The 17,357-nt window shown below is 49.5% G+C and overlaps 1 protein-coding gene across 1 annotated transcript in view; it reads left to right on the top strand.

Moving 5' to 3' along the window:
* The first annotated feature begins 13,001 nt into the window (after nucleotides 1-13,001).
* Nucleotides 13,002-17,357, top strand: part of FSTL4 (follistatin like 4) — a 294,835-nt gene continuing 290,479 nt past the window's right edge. Inside the window, exon 1 of the mRNA XM_069484454.1 lies at nucleotides 13,002-13,061. The gene's annotated coding sequence lies outside the window, so the exon portion shown is untranslated. The remainder of the gene's footprint in view (nucleotides 13,062-17,357) is intronic.

Genomic DNA, 17,357 nt, shown 5'->3' with positions numbered 1-17,357 from the left:
GATGTGGCTGTGAAAGGCAATTTCACTCTCCTAGGGCACCTGGGACGGCCATTCCCCCAGGGTTTCTGAGACCCTCGTTAATCACACCCCTGCAGGTGGTTCTGTGCCCAGCGGCTAATGAGAGGGCGCCATGTTGCCAGTTGGCGTGAACGTGGGCGCGGCTCCGGCAGGGTGGGCAATTTCATGCATCGTCAGAGTGAGAAGCCCTAAGAAATGGCGTGTGGGCAAGGCCACCTCGTGATAACTGCAGGCTCCTCTGTCACGCACCCTGCCTGTTGTCACTTTTGTGTTTGCTCAACGTACCTGCGTACCTGCGGTGGTGTGCATGGGGCCTGCATTGTCATGCTAACCAGCCCCTGAGCACAGTCTTTTTTCTTGTTCTAAAAATTCAGTTCTGATTTTTTTTTTTTCTGGCTCATAGAGTCTGGGCCTGGAGAGTGGGGCCGGGACCGTCCCTGGCTGAGGCCAGCTCTTGAGAGTTTGTGGGAAAGATCACGCTGGGTGGAGTCACCACCTTTATCTCCTGCCGAGGCCCAGCCCCTGGCGGCCAGCAGGACGGGATGGTAGTTGAAAACATGCTCGTTCCACGGTATCGGGACCTCGCCAAGCCGGGCAGTCGGAGGTGATGTGGAGAGATGGCATTCCTTCCAAGAAAGGCCTGGTCAGAGGTTCCTCTCTGCCTGTGGCCCTTCGCTGCCCACAACAGGGCTTCCTCAGATGGGGGGTCTTCCAAGAGTGGGGGTCCTTTCCTGCCAGGCTCAGGGATTCTGCCCTGCCTGGAACCAGCTGACTTGACTCTGAGCTCTGGGTTTGCTCTGGAAGCGAACAAGCCCCAAGGTCAGGGTGAGGCCCCCTCTCGGGGAGGAGCAAAGGGAGGGGTGTTCCACCTGCCTGGGAGCTCACCCCAGGGGTATCTGAGGCAGCGGAAAACCTAACGGGCCACTCTCTGGATGTCAGTAGCCCACTCGCGTTTTAAATAATCCATTCAGTGAATGTTTATGGAGCACCTACTGTTGCCTCCTGTCTAGAAGCTGAAAAAGCCAGCAATCTGGCCCAGGCACAGTGGCTCATGCTTATAATCCTGGCACTTTGGGAGGCCAAGGTGGGAGGATCGCTTGAGGTCAGGAGTTCGAGACCAGCCTGAGCAAGAGCAAGACCTCATCTCTGCAAAAATAGAAAAATTAGCTGGGCATGGTGGCATGTACCTGTAGTCCCAGCCACTCAGGAGGCTGGAGCAGAAGGATCATTTGAGCCCAGGAGTTTGAGGTTGCAGTGAGCTATGATGATGCCACTGCACTCTAGTCCGGGTGACAGAGTGAGACCGTGTCTCAAAAAAAAAAAAAAAAAAAAAAAATTAATAAATAAATAAAAGAAGCTAGTAATCTGGAAATGCAAACAGGTACAGGCAAAAAAAGCCCAAGAAAAACTCTCTCTTTCTCACCAAAGGACCACAAAAGAGGCAGTCTAGCAAGACGGAAAACTTTTAGACAAAAACCAAACTCTACCCCAAATTGATGTACAGGTTTAACACAATTCCTACCAAAATCTAAGCAAGCTTTTTTGTAGATAGAGGCAAGATGATTATAAAATTCATGTAGAACGATAAAAGACCAGTTAAAAGAATTTTGAAAAAAAAAAAAAAAGAATTGGGAGGAATCACTGACTTCAAGATTTATATATTAATAGCTGCAGTGATCAAGACTATGTGTATTGGTGGAGGACTAGACACATAAGTCAGAGGAACAGAACAGAGAGCCCAAAATGGATCCATAAAATATGTCTAGCTTATTAGTTTAGTTTAGTTAGTTTATATTGAGGTGAAATTCGTACAAAATTAAACACTGAAAATGAACAAATCAGGGGCATTTAGCACATTCACAATGTTGTGCAATCACCATTCTACCTAGTTTCAAAACACTTTTATCACCGCAAAATAAAAATCCGTAGCCTTCAAGTAGCTGATCCTCATTTCTTCTTCCAACCACCGATCTGCTCTCTGCTTCTACAGATTTGCCTACTCTGGATATTTCATATTAGCGGAATCATATAAATGTGACCTTGTGTGTCTGTCTTCTTTCACTTAACATGTTTTTGAGGTTCATCCCTGTGGTTGCAGGTACCAGTACTTCAGTCCTACTTATGGCTCACTGTAGTAATGTTCCCCTGCACGTATAGACCACGGTTTGCTTATCTGTCATCTATCGATGGACATTTGAGTTGTTTCCACCGTCCGGCTGTTGTCCACAGCCCTGCTGTGAAAATTCATGCGTGAGTTTTTGAGCGCCTGTTTTCAATTCTTTTGGGCATATACCTACGAGTGGAATTGCTGGGTCACAGATCATTCTATGTATAACTTTTTAAGGCCCCACCACGCTGTTATCCACGTAACTGAACCATTTTACGTTTCTATCGGCAGTGTATGCGATTTCCAGTTATTCATGTTCTTGCCTCCACTTAGCTTCCATTTTTTTTTTGAAACTTACAAATACAGCCATCCTGGTGGGTATGACGTGGTATCTTGTTATGGTTTTGATTTGCATTTGCCTAATGCAAAGTTTTGGCCATTTGTATATCATCTTTGGAGAAATGTCTGTTCAAGTGCTTTGTCCAATTTTTAATTGAGTTGTTTTATCTTTTTGTTGTTGAGTCATAAGATTTCTTTATATATCCTGGATATTGATTCCTCATCAGACATATGATTTACAAATTTTTTTTTATTGTGTAGGTTGTCTTTTTACTTTCTTGACAGGGTCCTTTCATGTGTAAAAATGTTTAGGTTTGATAAAGTGCAATTTATTCCTTATCTATTACTCATGCTTTTTGTGTTATGAGAATCTATTGCCAAGTCCAAGGTTGTGAAGATTTACTCCTGTGTTTTCCCCCAAGAGTTTATGGTTTTATCTCTTATATTTAGGTGATTGATCAATCTTAAATTAATCTGTGTATTTGGTGGGAGGTAGGGGTTCAAACTCACTCTTTTGCACGTGGGTACCCAGTTATCCCAGTGCCACTTGTTGAAGAGACTAGTCTTTCTCCATCGAATAATCTTGGCACCTTGTTGAAAGTAATTACCATAGATGTATATGTTTCTAAGCTCTCAATTCTATTCCATTGGTCTATATGTCTACCTTGTGCTCGTGCCAGACTGTTTTAATTTCTGTGCCTTTGTATTAATAGTAAGTTTTGAACTGTGAGTCCTCTGACTTTGTTCTTTTTTTTTTTTAGAGATTGTTTTGGCTATTCAGGGACCTTTGCAATTCCTGCCCATTTGATTTTTGACATAGATGCAAAACAAGGCTATGGAGGAGGGATAGCCTTTTCAACAAATGGTGCTGGAGCAATTGGATGTTTGTAGGGAAAAAAACGAACCTCAACCTAAGTCTCAGACCTTGTACAAACATCCACTCAAAATGGGTGATGGACTTACATGTTAAATATAAAACTATTAAACTTTTATTTAAAAATAGTAGAAAATTTTGGGGATCTTGGATTTAGACTTGACACCAAAAGCAAGACCCATAAAAGGAAAACATGATAAATTTGATTGCGTCAAAATTAAAAAACTTTTGCTGTGCAAAAGACCCTTTTTTAAGGAGTTATAGACTAGAAGAAAATATTTGTAAACCATCTCCACAAAGAACTAGCACCGAGAATGTCTAAAGAACTCTCAAAACTCAATAGTGAAAAAAAAATCCAAACAATCTAATTAGAAAATGGCCAAAAGATATGAAGAGACATTTCCCCATAGAGGTGAAATGTACAGATGACAAATAAACACATGAAAGATGTTTAACAGCGTTTGCCATTGGGGAAATGGAAATGCAAATTAAAACCACAATGAGATATCGCCACACACCTGTCAGAATGACTAAAATAAAAAATAACGACAACACCAAATGTGGGCGAGGATGTAGAGAAATAGAATCACTCACATATTGCTGGTAAGAATGGAAAATGGTACAGCTATTCTGGAAAATAGTTTGGCTGTTTCTTTTTTTTTTTCTTTTTCCTTTTTCATGAAACACTTTTATTCAAAATTGGCCATTTCTCTAAAAAACTAAACATGCAACTATCATACAAGCCAGCAATTATACTTGTGGGCATTTATCCCAGAAAAATGAAAATTTATGTTCACACAAAAACCTGTACACAAATGTTTACAGCAACTTTATTTGTAACAGCCAAGAAGTAGAAACAACCTAGGTGGTTAAACAAATGTGGCACCTCCGCACCGGGACCCGCTACCCAGTGATACAAAGGAACAAACTATCGATACATGAAACAACTTGGATGAATCGCAAGGTAGTTACAAGGTAATTATGCTGAGTGAGAAAGACCAATCCCCAAAGGGGTTACATATTGTATGATTCCCTTTATGTAACATTCTCGAAACGACAAAATCGTATAACAAGAAAAGATCAGTGGTTGCCTGGGATTAGGGATGAGGGGAGTGGGGAGAGAAAGGAGGTGGATATGGCTCTAAGAGGCCACAGGAAGGATTCCTGGGACGCAGATGTTCTGTGTCTTGACTGTGTCAATGTCACTATCCTGTTGTGACATTGCGCTATGGTTTTGCAGGGTGTTACCATTGGGGGAAGCTGGGTAAAGGGTACATAGGATCTCTCTATATTATTTCTTACAACTGTAGATGAATCTAGAATTACGTCAAAATTAAAATTTAAGTAAAAAACAAGTGATATGTTCTTTAAATTTTCCCCATTTGTGATAACAGACTGGGAGCCCCTTGGTGTAGCCACACGCAGGGGCGAGGGGGGAGGTCAGGTGAGGACACGCAGGGTCCCTTTACTCAGCCTTTCTCTTGGCTGGAAGTCACTGATTCTGGGACGCTTGAGACTGTTTCAATTTTAAATTGGGTTTTTTCTTAGACATGTATGTTTGATTTGTGCCCATAATAGGCTGTGTTTAAGGACTAGAAACATAAGGAATCTGATGATGAAATACAAGATAATTAAGAGCAAAAAATGGTAAGTCTACAATTCCGCTTCAAAATTACCTTCACCAATCTGTAAGTTGCATTCATCTGATAAAAAGCCTTATTTAGAATATCAAGATGTCTTTGGTACTTCAAAAACAGTGTTAAAAAGAGAAAATAGAGTGACAATTATATCCAGTTTGGTTTTTCCTTTGTTGAGAATAAAGGCTCTATCCATACCCACGATGTGTTATTTGCACAGTGCTTGCAAATAGTGGCCTGAAATCTTTCCCCTCCTGTCATTTATAAACCAAAAAAACCATAGAAATTATAAAAATAAAACAGTAGTGTTTTTAGCACAAAATTCCAGAATTTCACACATCAATTCTTGAAAGACAGTTTTTGCTTATTCTTGATGCTATGTCAAGGAATTAAATCCTAAAATACTTTTTGGTGTCTATTCAGTCCCCAAACTAGATCTCACTTATCATTTTTTAGGATACTTGTCAGACAAGTATGCTTTCTCTCATATCATTTCATAAAAATTAAGCATTGTGTATTTGTTGTTAAATGATACAAAATGGAAATTTGTCTGGAATGATTGTGTATTATAAACATGATTAATGGATTGAATTAAAGCAAACTTTGGAGATAATATTGAATGTGATACTCTGAAATAATTTGTTTAAAACTTCAAATCACTCTTTTGTCACATACTACCCCAAAATGGCAAAACTATTTTAAAAATTTTTGAGGGGGGTTTAGTGCCAGGCGTTTGCGAGTCACATATGGCCGGGCAGTGCTGATGTGTGTGCCCGCCTTTGCCAGCTTCGAAGCACCCTGTTGGTGTCAGTTGTTGTGCGCCCACTGTCTTTTATCCAGTGCAATTAAGAAATGGAGGGTCCTGGTTAATTAAATGTTCTCCATAACTGAAAATTACCGCATGTCTCATCACTGGGCTGGAGTCAAGAGACTTCAGCCTTTTGACTAGCTTGGGGTGGTTGGCAAGTAAGGTGCAAAGCACACCTCCACACGCAAAGTGGGGATGATGTCAATGTTGACAGCGTCTCTCTCCCGTGCTGTGTGTCTGAAGCCAGTCAAATAATGCATCGGGTTTTTATTCACATTTTGGCTTCTTTTTCATTTGGTATATTTTCTACTTCAAGTAATGGAAAAACCCTACTAAACTGATTTAACTAAGAAGGAAAATAAGTCCCAGGGCGGGGCAGCTTCAGAGTTGGTTACCGTAGCAGCTCACAAGGGATCTAGTTTCTTTCCCTTTCCCTGTTCTGCCATCCATCCTCCACGGGTCACCTTAGCTGTTCTCAGGGTCACAGGTTAGTGGCCACGGTCTAGGGGTCCCTTGTAGCTAGTGACAGTATCAAGGAGGAAAGAGGCACCGTCTCTCCCCGAGCTTCTCTTCACCCCCAGCCAACACTCTCTCTTCTCTCCGTGGCCAGAACCGGGCCCTGCTCGCCACTTGGCCCGTTCCTGGCAAGGGGCCTCCTGACCGGCGTAGACCATGCCGAGGCTGAGACACCTGAATGGAACTGACATTCTGCAGGCAGGAAAGAAGACGGACATGTATTTTGCAGATGCAACACCAGCGGTATCTACCATGGTCTCCCAGACTACATGTTTGGTTTTGATTTTATGTGGCAAGGGTTGCTGATGAGAAGAATTAAGTAAACATAGCAGTAGGTGCAGAACAGAAGGTTCTCCAAGCGCCGGTTTGTAGGACGTGAATTCTGAGCTACGTGTTAGCTGCCGCACACTCATACCCAGTGTGCAACTGACATGGAATTGCGCAGCGATGCTGAGCGTGCTGAGGGCGGGCTCTGGGCACAACCCCAGCTCTGCCATTTGCCGCCAGTTTGCCGTAGGTCTGCTAACTTCTTGCAGCTTCATTTATAAAACGGGATCCTGCAGAGCTGGTGTGAGGGTTGGGTGGAACAATACATACGAAGGGCCAGGACTGGTGCCTGATGCATAGTTAGCACTCAGGAAACATCAGATGCCGGTTCGACGGCGGTGATGATGACTTTGTACTGCTCAGTGACAGCACCTGGTCTTCCCTGCCTCACTGTCCCCCCTGCCCAGTCTCTTCTCCATACAGCAGCCAGAGTCGTCTGCTAAAAACATACAGTAGATTGTATCTTTCTCTGGCTCAAAACCCTCCCAGGGCTCCCGTGACACTTAATGTCAGATCCAAAATACTTGCAGGGTCCCCTTATCTATGGTGTTGCTTTCCACAGTTTCAGCCACCCCCAGTCAACTGCAATCTGAGACTGTCACGTGCAGTGAGAAATTTGAGAGAGAGAGAGCACGCATATTCATATAACTTTTACTGCAATACATTGTTACAATTGTTTCATTGTATTATTAGTTATTGTTAATCTGTGACTGAGCCTAATTTATAAATTAAGCTTTATCGTAGGTACATATGTATAGAAAAAAAGAGTTTATATGGGGTTTGGTATTATCTGAGGTTTCTGGCATCTACTGGGGTCTTGGAACGTGTCCCCCGTGGATGAAGGGGACTACTGTATTTGTTGGGGTCCACAGGCCCCTGTGTGATCTGGCCCTGCCCAGCCCTCTCTGTCTCCTGCAACTCTTCACCCGGTTCCCTCTGCTTCACCACGCTGGCCCGGCTCGCGTCCGGCCAGGGACTCCACCGCGTTCTTTGTGTGCTGTGCCTTCCGCCTAGGTGCTCCCAGCTGGATCTTCCCGTGCCTTGTCCCCTCATCCAATCACGTCTGTGCCTAAGCTCCTCCACAGAGAGCACTTCGCCCTCTGCTCTTCTAAAACAGCCACCACTCTTACTTCCAGTTTCTTCTTCTCTCAGTCTGGATTCTCTAGAACTGCGGTCCCCAACCCCCGGGCCACCGGCCGGTACCAGTCCGTGGCCTGTCAGGAACCGGGCTGCACAGCAGAGGGTGAGTGACAGGCCAGTGAGCAAAGCTTCACCTGTATTCACAGCCGCTCCCCATCGCTCACATCACCACGTAAGCTCCGCCTCCCGTCAGATCAGTCCCTCATCACCCGCAGATGGGACCGTCTAGTCGCAGGGAAACAAACTCAGGGCTCCCACTGATTCTGCATTATGGTGACTTGTATAATTATTTCATTATATGTTACAATGCAATAATAATAGAAATAAAGTTTACAATAAATGTAATGTGCTTGAATCATCCCCAAACCATCCCCCACCCCACCCCACCCAACCCTGGTTCGTGGAAAAATTGTCTTCCATGAACCCGTCCCTGGTGCCAAAAAGGTTGGGGACTGCTGCTCTAGAAAACAGAATTGGAGGCAAAAGCTTATCTGCTAACACTTTATCGAGGGGGAGGACAATTGCAGGGATGAAGAAAGTGCAAACGCTGAGCAGGCCACCGCCCTGGAGCCAGTGGAGCTGTGTGCTGGTCTCCAGGACGTCTTCAAGGAGGACAGGGCGGGAGACACTGCGTGTCAGTATGGACCATCCAGGGGAGCAAGGGGGGTTGTCAGCCGGCTCCTGTGCCCAGGCGCCCACGGGTCAGAGTCTGGCCGTCGGGGCAGTGGCCCCTCCGTGCCTCTGCGTGGCACCGAGCATCGTCTCCAGGCAGCCTCTGGGGAAGCCCCAGCCCAGGGCTTCCTCTGACCAAAGCAGGCCTGAGGCCAGCCTGTCCTTGTCAGCTGGTGCCACGTGCAGAGCTTCCCATCTGTAGTAGTGACGTGGTGGCAGTAAGAACAGAGGGGACCTGGCTCTAAGACTGTGGGAGCAGCATGGGCAGTTGTCGGGGCCACTCCCGCCAGGACGCCAGGCAAGTGTCGAAAGCCCTGGTGGGGACCAGGGGCAGAGGTGAGTGTGGCTGCTCAGATCTGGGGCAGGCTAGGGCCAGCGGCATCTCGCAGATGGATCCTCATCTCGCTCTGTCCCCAGAGCTTGTGAGATGCCCCGCAATGCTGCACGTGCCTTTGAACAGAACGTATGTTCATAAGAATGGAAGCTCCCTAAGGCAGGAGCTCATCTTTTTGAATAATTTGTTTTATTACTGGGTTGGAAAACAGGGTCATGACAAAAATTCGTGAGTTTGTGGTTCCCCTTTTGAACAAAGGAAGTTGCCTCCCCCTTGCCTCTCCCCCTCTATATTCCCTCTGCCACCCCTCTCTCCCACGCCCGCAGGATGTGACACTCTGGCTGGGAGGCCTGGCCGTCTCATCCCAAATTCTCCTCTGTGCACACTGAGTTCTGAGGGTAGCAAAGCCGAGTTTCCTCCTGTTTTCAGTGCCCTTCTCAGGCCCCTTGTGCCATCAGTCCAGCCCCTGGGAGTTTACCAGGAATTTCGTCTCGGGAGCAGTGAGTACCACGGTGAAGGGTGCTAGTGTTCGTCTCCCTCCGCGCTTACCGTTCCCACGCCGTTTCCAGCACCGCATCTCCTCATTCATCCCAGCCTCTCGATTAAACTTCCTGCTCTACCCCACTTCTTCCTTGCCTTGAAAATTTCCCCCAATCAGCTATCTCTTGAATGAATACCTGATTTTCACATTGGCTACTTCTCTTCCAAAATCAAAGTTAAAAATAATTATTTGCGTGTGACTTCACAGGTAGGATTTTGAACTTATTGCCTACACTCCCTCAATTTCTAGATGATTAAATGAATCACCATTTTAAACGTCAGCATTAATACTAGACTTACGGGAAAACTTTAACATCATCGCTCATTTTAGATCAAAGTAGCCCTGACTTCTATAAATACTAGCAAAACAAAGGCATGATGTTTAGAATTGGAAATGCTCTCAGAAGTTCAGTTAGTATGACAGCCCCCACCCACCCATCCCTAGCTCCTGCTTGAGAGAGGAGACAACAAGATGCAGAAAAGGGGTGACTCACTCAGGCTCACGGAGCCCTGGAGGGGCCGAGGCAGGGCGAGGCCTAGCCCTGTGCCTCCCTATCCAGGCTCTCCTAAGCATAGGCTGCTTCTTCAATACACTGCAGGGCTTGCAGGGCTTGGTTTGAAGATTTACAAAGACATTTTTTGGACAGGCAGCAAAATGTTAAATTATGCAAGACAAGGAAGACTGTTTCCTGCCTTTTCCCACCTTCTGATGTTTGACCTCCCAGTCTGGCTTCTAACAGGTATCTCTGGGCACTGTCTGAGCAGCCCAGGATGGGGCCCCGGGTGACCGGACCCACAGCTAGTAACGCAGATACTTCTGGTTGAATCTGGAGAAAGTGCCTTGGTCCCATGACTGTGTGTCATCTCTGGGCAACCTGACGGGCTGCTGTAATCCGAAATGACCTGTAGGACACATTGTTTGGCAGTAGTTTTGCATCACATGGTTGTGTTTTGGGTAAGAACAGAAATAGAAAAAAGGAGGGAGGCTGAGGCAGGAGGATTGCTTGAGGCCAGGAGTCTGAGGCTGCAGGGCACTAGGATTGTGCCTGGGAATAGCCACTGTGCTCCAGCCTGGGCAACATTAAAAAAAAAAAATTGGATGTTTAAATTTTCTGATCTTATAAAAGTATATTAATAACTTCCTATTACTTGTCTTTGGGTCTGCCTGAACCACTCACCAATAAGTGAGGGGTTAGAGTGGGGGCTGGGGATAGTTATCTGAATTTGTGTTTCCTTTTAGCTCCCCCACTTCAAACTTACTGAATTATACGATGTTTACGTGAAATTCAAAACTTAACCAATTTTTATGTCAGTATGCTTGCAAGTTCTGAAACAGGGTTTCAGGCAAATTCTGAAATTCTCCGTGTGAAATATAACCTATTTTCCAATTTGGGGCACATTATTAAACCAAAATTGCCCTGAGAGGTAAAGCACAGAGCAATCCAAAGAGGTGTCAAGGTCTCCTGGCATCTGATGCTGCTTCCCTGGAGGCTGGTTTTATTTTGTCATTCACACTTCACCTTTTTTATTCCAAGGTGACTTTTAATTCCACTCTTATTTTATGCACGGTAGTCACAACAGCTCACTTCAGATGTTAACGCTATCTCCAAGGGATGTTCCATACATCTGGTTTGCGGCAGCTACATCCTTCCACTTCTTTGGGAAGCTGGAGAGGAAGAAAGCAGTGCTGCTCGCTGCATTAAACAGAGCTGGTTCTGATCCTGGTCAATCTATAGACCCTGACTTACATGTGACCTTGAGTTATTAAAAGACAAAAAACACACAAAGTCCTGCTTTGATTATGTAATAAGGCCACTAGGCTGACTCAGGGACTTTGTGCTCAGAGCTGAAACATCTCAGCATCTGAGACGGGGGCTCAGGCCATCCTGACCACAGCCTGAGATTCCACTGCAGAGGGGGCACAGCACGTTTCGGAACCTCCCTGCTTCCTGTTTGCGCCCAGTCTTCTTTTCTTTTTCCCTAGATGGAAAGTGCCGTCCCTCCCCCAGTCTGGCTGTGGGGACTCTGGCCTCTAGCCAGCCTCAGACGTTCAGCACGGATGGCCTTGGCAAGGGTTCAGATCAAATCTGAGACAGCATCACTCCGGCCAGGGCCCAGAGCCACCGAGGATGGAGTAGCCTTTATCCTTCTGGGTACAAACCATGGTATCCGCATGGGAAGTCACAGCAGATGGAGACCTGGAAGTCACCCAGGTCTTGTCCAACCCTTCGTTTTACAGAGGAAACTGATACCCATGGCAGAGAGATGACTGGCTCTGTGTCACACAGTTGGCCAGTGGTGAAGGGAGGGCTGGATCCCAGACCGACACTGTGAGGCGGGACCATGCTGGCCCATTCACTTCTGTACCCCTAGCAACTAGCACAGTGCCAGGTACACAGGAGGAGCCGCCACCAACCAGCCCTGCTTCGCCCCACTGGGGTCCTGGCACCCCAAGTCTTGCTGCAGGGCTGGCGCAGGTGTTCCCTTGAGCAAAATCTGTTGAGGGAAAGAACAAACATAACACCTCTCCCTCCATGTCAGCCTTTTAGCATTCTTCCCTTTCCTCTGGCATTTAACTAACCTCATCCTCGGAAAAGCCCCTCTGCCCACTTCTCCCAGCCAGGAGAGATCAGAGAGGCACGGACAGGATGCTGTTCCCCTAGGCCAGGAAGCCTCCTGGTACCCACACAGCCAGAGCAGGGGGCAGCCCTTCAGAAACGCTCCTGGCTGGGGCCTCCCTCCTAAGTTTAGTGCCAGGCTGAGGCTACAATTACCACCACCTGGAAGGAAGGCCCGAGGTGTTACAAACGTGTTTCCACTTTATTTGGGAACCAAGACTGATCTCAAAAGCTGTGGCTGTTGAAGAGGGATACACAAAAGTTTGGGAGCCTTCAGACTTGGGGATGGGGTCAGGACGGAAAAAGTGTCTTGTTTTAAGGGATAAGAAGGACCCTCTGGTCCCAGCTTGGTCAGGCTAGGCAAATGTCACCTGGGATTGCTCCTGCAGGCCCAGTATCTACCAGGGTTCTGCGGTTGGGAGAGGGCAGATTCAGAAGAGGGATATAAAAACTTTGCCCTTTCACAGGTTTTTGGTTCTCAACGGAGTGGGAGTGCCACCTGAGTTTGCCTCCAGGGACAGCTCTCTTGTGTGGTGTACTGGGCCGCTCGCGTTCCACAAGCAGTGGCCACTGAGACCAGTTGTTTGCCCTGAGAGCGCAGCCTCGGGGAATCTGGCCTGAAAGGAGCCTTGGAGGAGAGCAGAGGGGAAAGGAGTGGAGAGGAGGGGGCTGTCACCAGCCGACCTCCATGCTAGCCGGAGGCGGGAGCGCGGCCCTGGCTCCCCTCCTGCGGGGACCGAGATGGCCTCAGCGCGCCCGGAGTCCTCGCGCCCCGCGTGCGCGCCCGGCTGCTCTGCGCACCTGCCGTGGGCGCCGCGCGGGTCCGACCGGCTGGCGGGCGGGCGGCGCGCACAGGTGGCGGCGATTGGGCAGGCGGGGCCTGAAGGGTGACGTCACGGGCTCCGGTCCCGGCGGCAGAAATAGGGCAGCCGCGGCGGCGGTGGCACAGCAGCGGGCAGCGGCGGCTCAGACAGCTGGAGCCTTAGCAGCTCCAGCGAGCCCAGGACCCGCCGACAGCCAGAGAGACCGAGCGAAGGACGTGGGGCCGGGTGGCCGCCGCCGCCACTGGGCGCTCCCTCCCTCTCGCCGGAGTCCGGCCACCTGGTCTTCCTCTCGGCCCGGCAGCCTCAGGTATGCAGGCGGGAGCAGCTCCGGAGCGGGCGCGGGGAGGGTGCCAAGCTGCTTTCGCCGCCACCAGCCGGTTGCGCTGCGCCCCACTGGTGTCCCGGCGCCTGCGGCCGCGCGTCCTGCTGCAGGGCCCGGCGCGGGGGGAGAGCCAAGTTTGCCCGCCGCCGCAGGCGCGGGACCAGCGGGCCGGGGCTCGGCAGGGTGACCCCGGCCGGGGCTGGGACCCGAGGTAAAGGCTGGGGCGCCGAAGCTCGTGGCCGGGGTCTGCGGTGGGGACCGGACTGACCGGGCTGGCGCGCGGGGCGCCGCGCAGAGCCGCTCCCGCCGAGGCCGAAGCTCGCGCCCGGCTCCGAGACCCTGCAGGCGCCGCTCTCGGGCTCGGGACCCCGGCAGCCCCAGAAGAGCCAGGCGAGCGCAGTCCCGGGGCTCGGCCCGTGCCCTTGGCTCCCGACTGCGGGGCGGACACGCTCGGCGCGCCCCGCTGCCGCCCCCGTCTCCCGCTCCCCGGCTTTGCGGGGAAACTTCCGTCTCCTCGCCGCAGCCCGAGGGTCCGGCTGCGCCCCGCCTGGCCCACTCTTGCCCGGGTCCCCGCGTACGAGGCTGGGGATGAGGGTATTGGCACCAGCGGCCCCCGGCAGCCTTCGGCTCTCGTGCCGCCGCGCCGGCCGCTGCCCCGGTGTCGCCCTCCGGGGGCTCCAGGGAGCAGTTCGTCCTGGGGGCTTGGTCCTAACCGAGCTTGCACTGTGGGCGATCTCTGCCCCTCTGTGCGCCAGCAAAGGAGAGACCAGTTCCAAGTTTCGGGGGGACCGAGACGACGCAGGCAGAGAGCGCCGGTTTGGTCGTGTGTCGCCTCGAGTTTGGGGACAGACGGCGCGGCACGGGTCTTCCCGGCTCCCTGCAGCTGACTGAGCGGCGCCGACCCGCGGCTGCCACCTGAGGACTTCGCGCCCGCGACTCCTGCGGGAGCGGAACCCGCGGAGCAGCGGTGTCTCACGGTGCCCGAGCGCGGCGAGCGCCCGGCGGCGCGTGCGTCCCCTGGAAGCTCCGGGGACAACGGGGTCGGGCCCTGGCGCCTGTGCCGCGGCCCACGGAGCTGGTCCCCCGCGCGCGGTCCAGAACCTTGCTCCCGATACCTGTCCCCGACAGCGATGGATGGCACCGCCACCGCCTCGGCCGCGCTGCCCTCTAGGTGTCGCTTCCGCCGAGGTTTCCTGGAGTGAAAAATAGCGCCAGCAGCTCCGGCTGTTCCGTTGTAAATTTGTTGCAAGCCCGTGAGCCGGGACGGTGCTAGGTGGGCCCGAGGTACAAACGCCCGTCCGGTCGGTCTGTGGGCCAAACCTACCCAGAATTTCCATAAGGGGTGGCGAGGGGGCCGCCAGCCCAAGTGTGCACCGGGGACGGCACTGTGTCACAGTCTGCGAGGGGAAAGAGGGGTCAGAAACCATGAGGAGACTCTCCCAAGTCCCAGGTTATTTTCCTACCACTAGGCTCAGGGGAAGCCGGAGATGGTTTTTAACAGTGTCGTCTTAATCCCGGCCCGGGTCAGTTTCGGCGCCGGTCCCCCCTGGTCCCCAGAGCAGCCTCTGGGTCTGGGCGGTGGTCCCTGGAGGGCTCACCTGGGAGGCAGATGGTCGGAGGAGTGAGCGGGTGGCTTCTGTGACACCAGAGCCCAGCGAGTCTCAGGCGATGGCTCAAGCCCAGCACCTGAGCCGATGCCCTGCAGGGCAGCGTCTTCTGCTCCTGTCTCAGCGCCGTGAGGACAGCTGCAGCGTCCCTGGCCGTGTCTGCCACACTCTGCCGCATGTCAGCTGTCTTCCCCCCTCCTCGGAAAACGGAGGCTACCCTCTCCCACGACTTGAGCCTGAGCCAAAGGTCAGGCAGGAAACAGCCCACTTTGATGGCATGTATGAAAATTGCTCATTAGAGTCGTCCCAGTGCCTTTTTCTCTTAGAATTTCATGATCACCCTCAATTTTTGTTGATTCCAGGAAGGCTCTTTTTCTTCTAGAAAGGGGCCAGCTTGTTCTTCTGGGCACTGGGAGAACTTCTACCCTTTTGGCTGTCCTCCGAAGGTGGGCGAAGTGAGGGAGAGGTTGGATTTGCCACCTTGACCAGTCACTCAGAAGTCTCTTCCTTTTTCTAAGGCTGTAGGGTTTCTTTTAAACGTGACCTTCATGTTGTGATCTTTTGTTTGACTCCACACTCTTTTCCAGAGACTGGCATTGCATAGTCAGAATTTCATAAAATCTGCTTTAATTCCTACCTTGCCTTTTTGAGTATTTCTCTGCCAGCTCAGCCTTCTTGAGTTGCTTACGTGTGGTCCATTGTGGGCTTCCTAATGTAATGAAATTAAGTAGCTATTTCAAGAACACATCTTTCCTTATATTTTCTATCTCTTAATGCCTAATACAGGGGATGGAACTTCAAATACAATAGAACTACAGTCAATAGAATGTGATGCTTAAAAGGTACAATCTGAAGGTTGGAAGGGTAAGAGTTATTGGAAGTCATACCTGTGTATGTGTTAAACTGCATGGCAAATAGAGAAGTCATAGATTTATACATTGCACGTAGAATAATTTAGGCATCTAATTTATCAAGTGTTGGAAGACTTAACCAATGCTATAGAGTAGATAATTAATAGGAAATGCAATTTAACTTCATTATGGCTTGCTGCAAGGTTATCCTGTTATATTTCCATGCCTAATTTCCCTGAGTTGGTATTTTAGGGACTGTCTTAGGAAATTTGAACCACTTTCTTTTTTCCTAAAACATTCATAAATCAAAACCGGGGTCCTAAGCCTTTCAGAATAAATTACCATATATAGCCCCCTGATTTCAGGTTGGAGTTGATATGGATTTTTCCTTTTTACCACTGGGCAGACATGCAGAAGAGGACTGTGGGAGTTTTGGGGGTCCCAGTTGATTCCATTTGCTTGCCCACGTGTCATAGGTAAAACGCAGCACTCCTAAAGTGGTTTGCTAGAACAGACACTGTTTTAGTTGGAAAGGTTAGGATGCAGATGCCTCAGAGTCCCAAATCTGACTGTCTTCAGGGCTGGTTGGTGTGCTGGGTTCTGCCCAACCAGCTTCACAATTTCTGATCCTATTGGTTACATATGAATCCTTAATGGCTCGTCTGATAAAGTTACCACGTTCTGGGGGAGAGACTGAGAGGGAGAATTAGTGAACAATGTCCCCGAAACTCTGAGGGCCAGAATTCCCAGCGTGGCTGGTTCCTAGAATAGAAGAGGGAACTTTGTGTAAACCCACTGGCAGTGTAGCGGCGGGTGCTTCTCCCTGACCTGCCAGTAAGGGAGCTTGCGTGCCCGGGTGTGTTCCCTGGGAGGGTGGGGCAAATCTCAGAATTTTCACATTAAGACCTGTTTCTCTCTAACAATTTGCGTTCTTCTGTCATGCTTTGTAAACTGTCTTCAAAAAGCAGGTCAGTATTTGGAATGTCACATCATGCTAATTTGTATACCTCTATCATTTTAAATACAAATAAAAAATAGCACAGATATCAGCTTATTTTATGACCCCAGAAAATCCTGCGGTTTTCACAAGGAGAAGGTAGCTGATCCAGTGAGGCTCCTCCAGCGCTGAGAAAAGGCAAACGCATGTCCCCCAGCTGTGAGTGTGTGTCAACGCGAGGAACCACACCGTGGCCTCGGGCAGGACGCCTGGGTCCTAGTCTAGGTCTGGCTTCACTTCGAGCTTTGGGTGAATTCTTCAACCTTCTGGGCCTCTGGCATCCTGTCTGTGTGGCAGCCAGGTAAACACCTGATTCCCCTGACCTCAGGGTAAGCAATAAAATACCTCTCTTCAAAGCAAGATGTCTTCAATATCAAGTGATTGTACTTTCTCAGTAGTTTGGAAGAAAAGGTAGTCCCAGCTCTTATGTGAGGACAATCCCAGGAAGATTTACAATTAATGCTTAGGGCTTAGCAAGGATTGAATGAAATTTACTAACCTAAATTGATCTCAGAAGGAGCTCTAGGTTGCAAAAGAAGGTTTGTGGCCCTATTCCTGGCACCTTCCCAGTTCTGTAATGGGGAGATTCTTGCATTTTCCTCTATCTGAAGGCCAGTAGGGCTATTTGAATGTGAGGAGTAATTAGTTTGTTTATGGACCCACTTCCCCAGAGCGACTGTCCTTATCGTGCTGGCGTTCCCTGTGAGCTGAAGGTTGCCCTTGCTGCCTGGGAGCATGTGCATCTTCTCATGGCCTCTTTTTTAGGACCACATTCTTTTCTTGGCCCGTAAATTGAGCAGCAGTGAGAGCTGAGAAGGGTGTGCTG

This window comes from Eulemur rufifrons, chromosome 10, assembly GCF_041146395.1.
Source record: "Eulemur rufifrons isolate Redbay chromosome 10, OSU_ERuf_1, whole genome shotgun sequence".
NCBI classification, from domain to species: Eukaryota; Metazoa; Chordata; class Mammalia; order Primates; family Lemuridae; genus Eulemur; species Eulemur rufifrons.
Note: the sequence above shows the minus strand (reverse complement) of the source record. Positions and strands in the feature narration are given on the sequence as shown.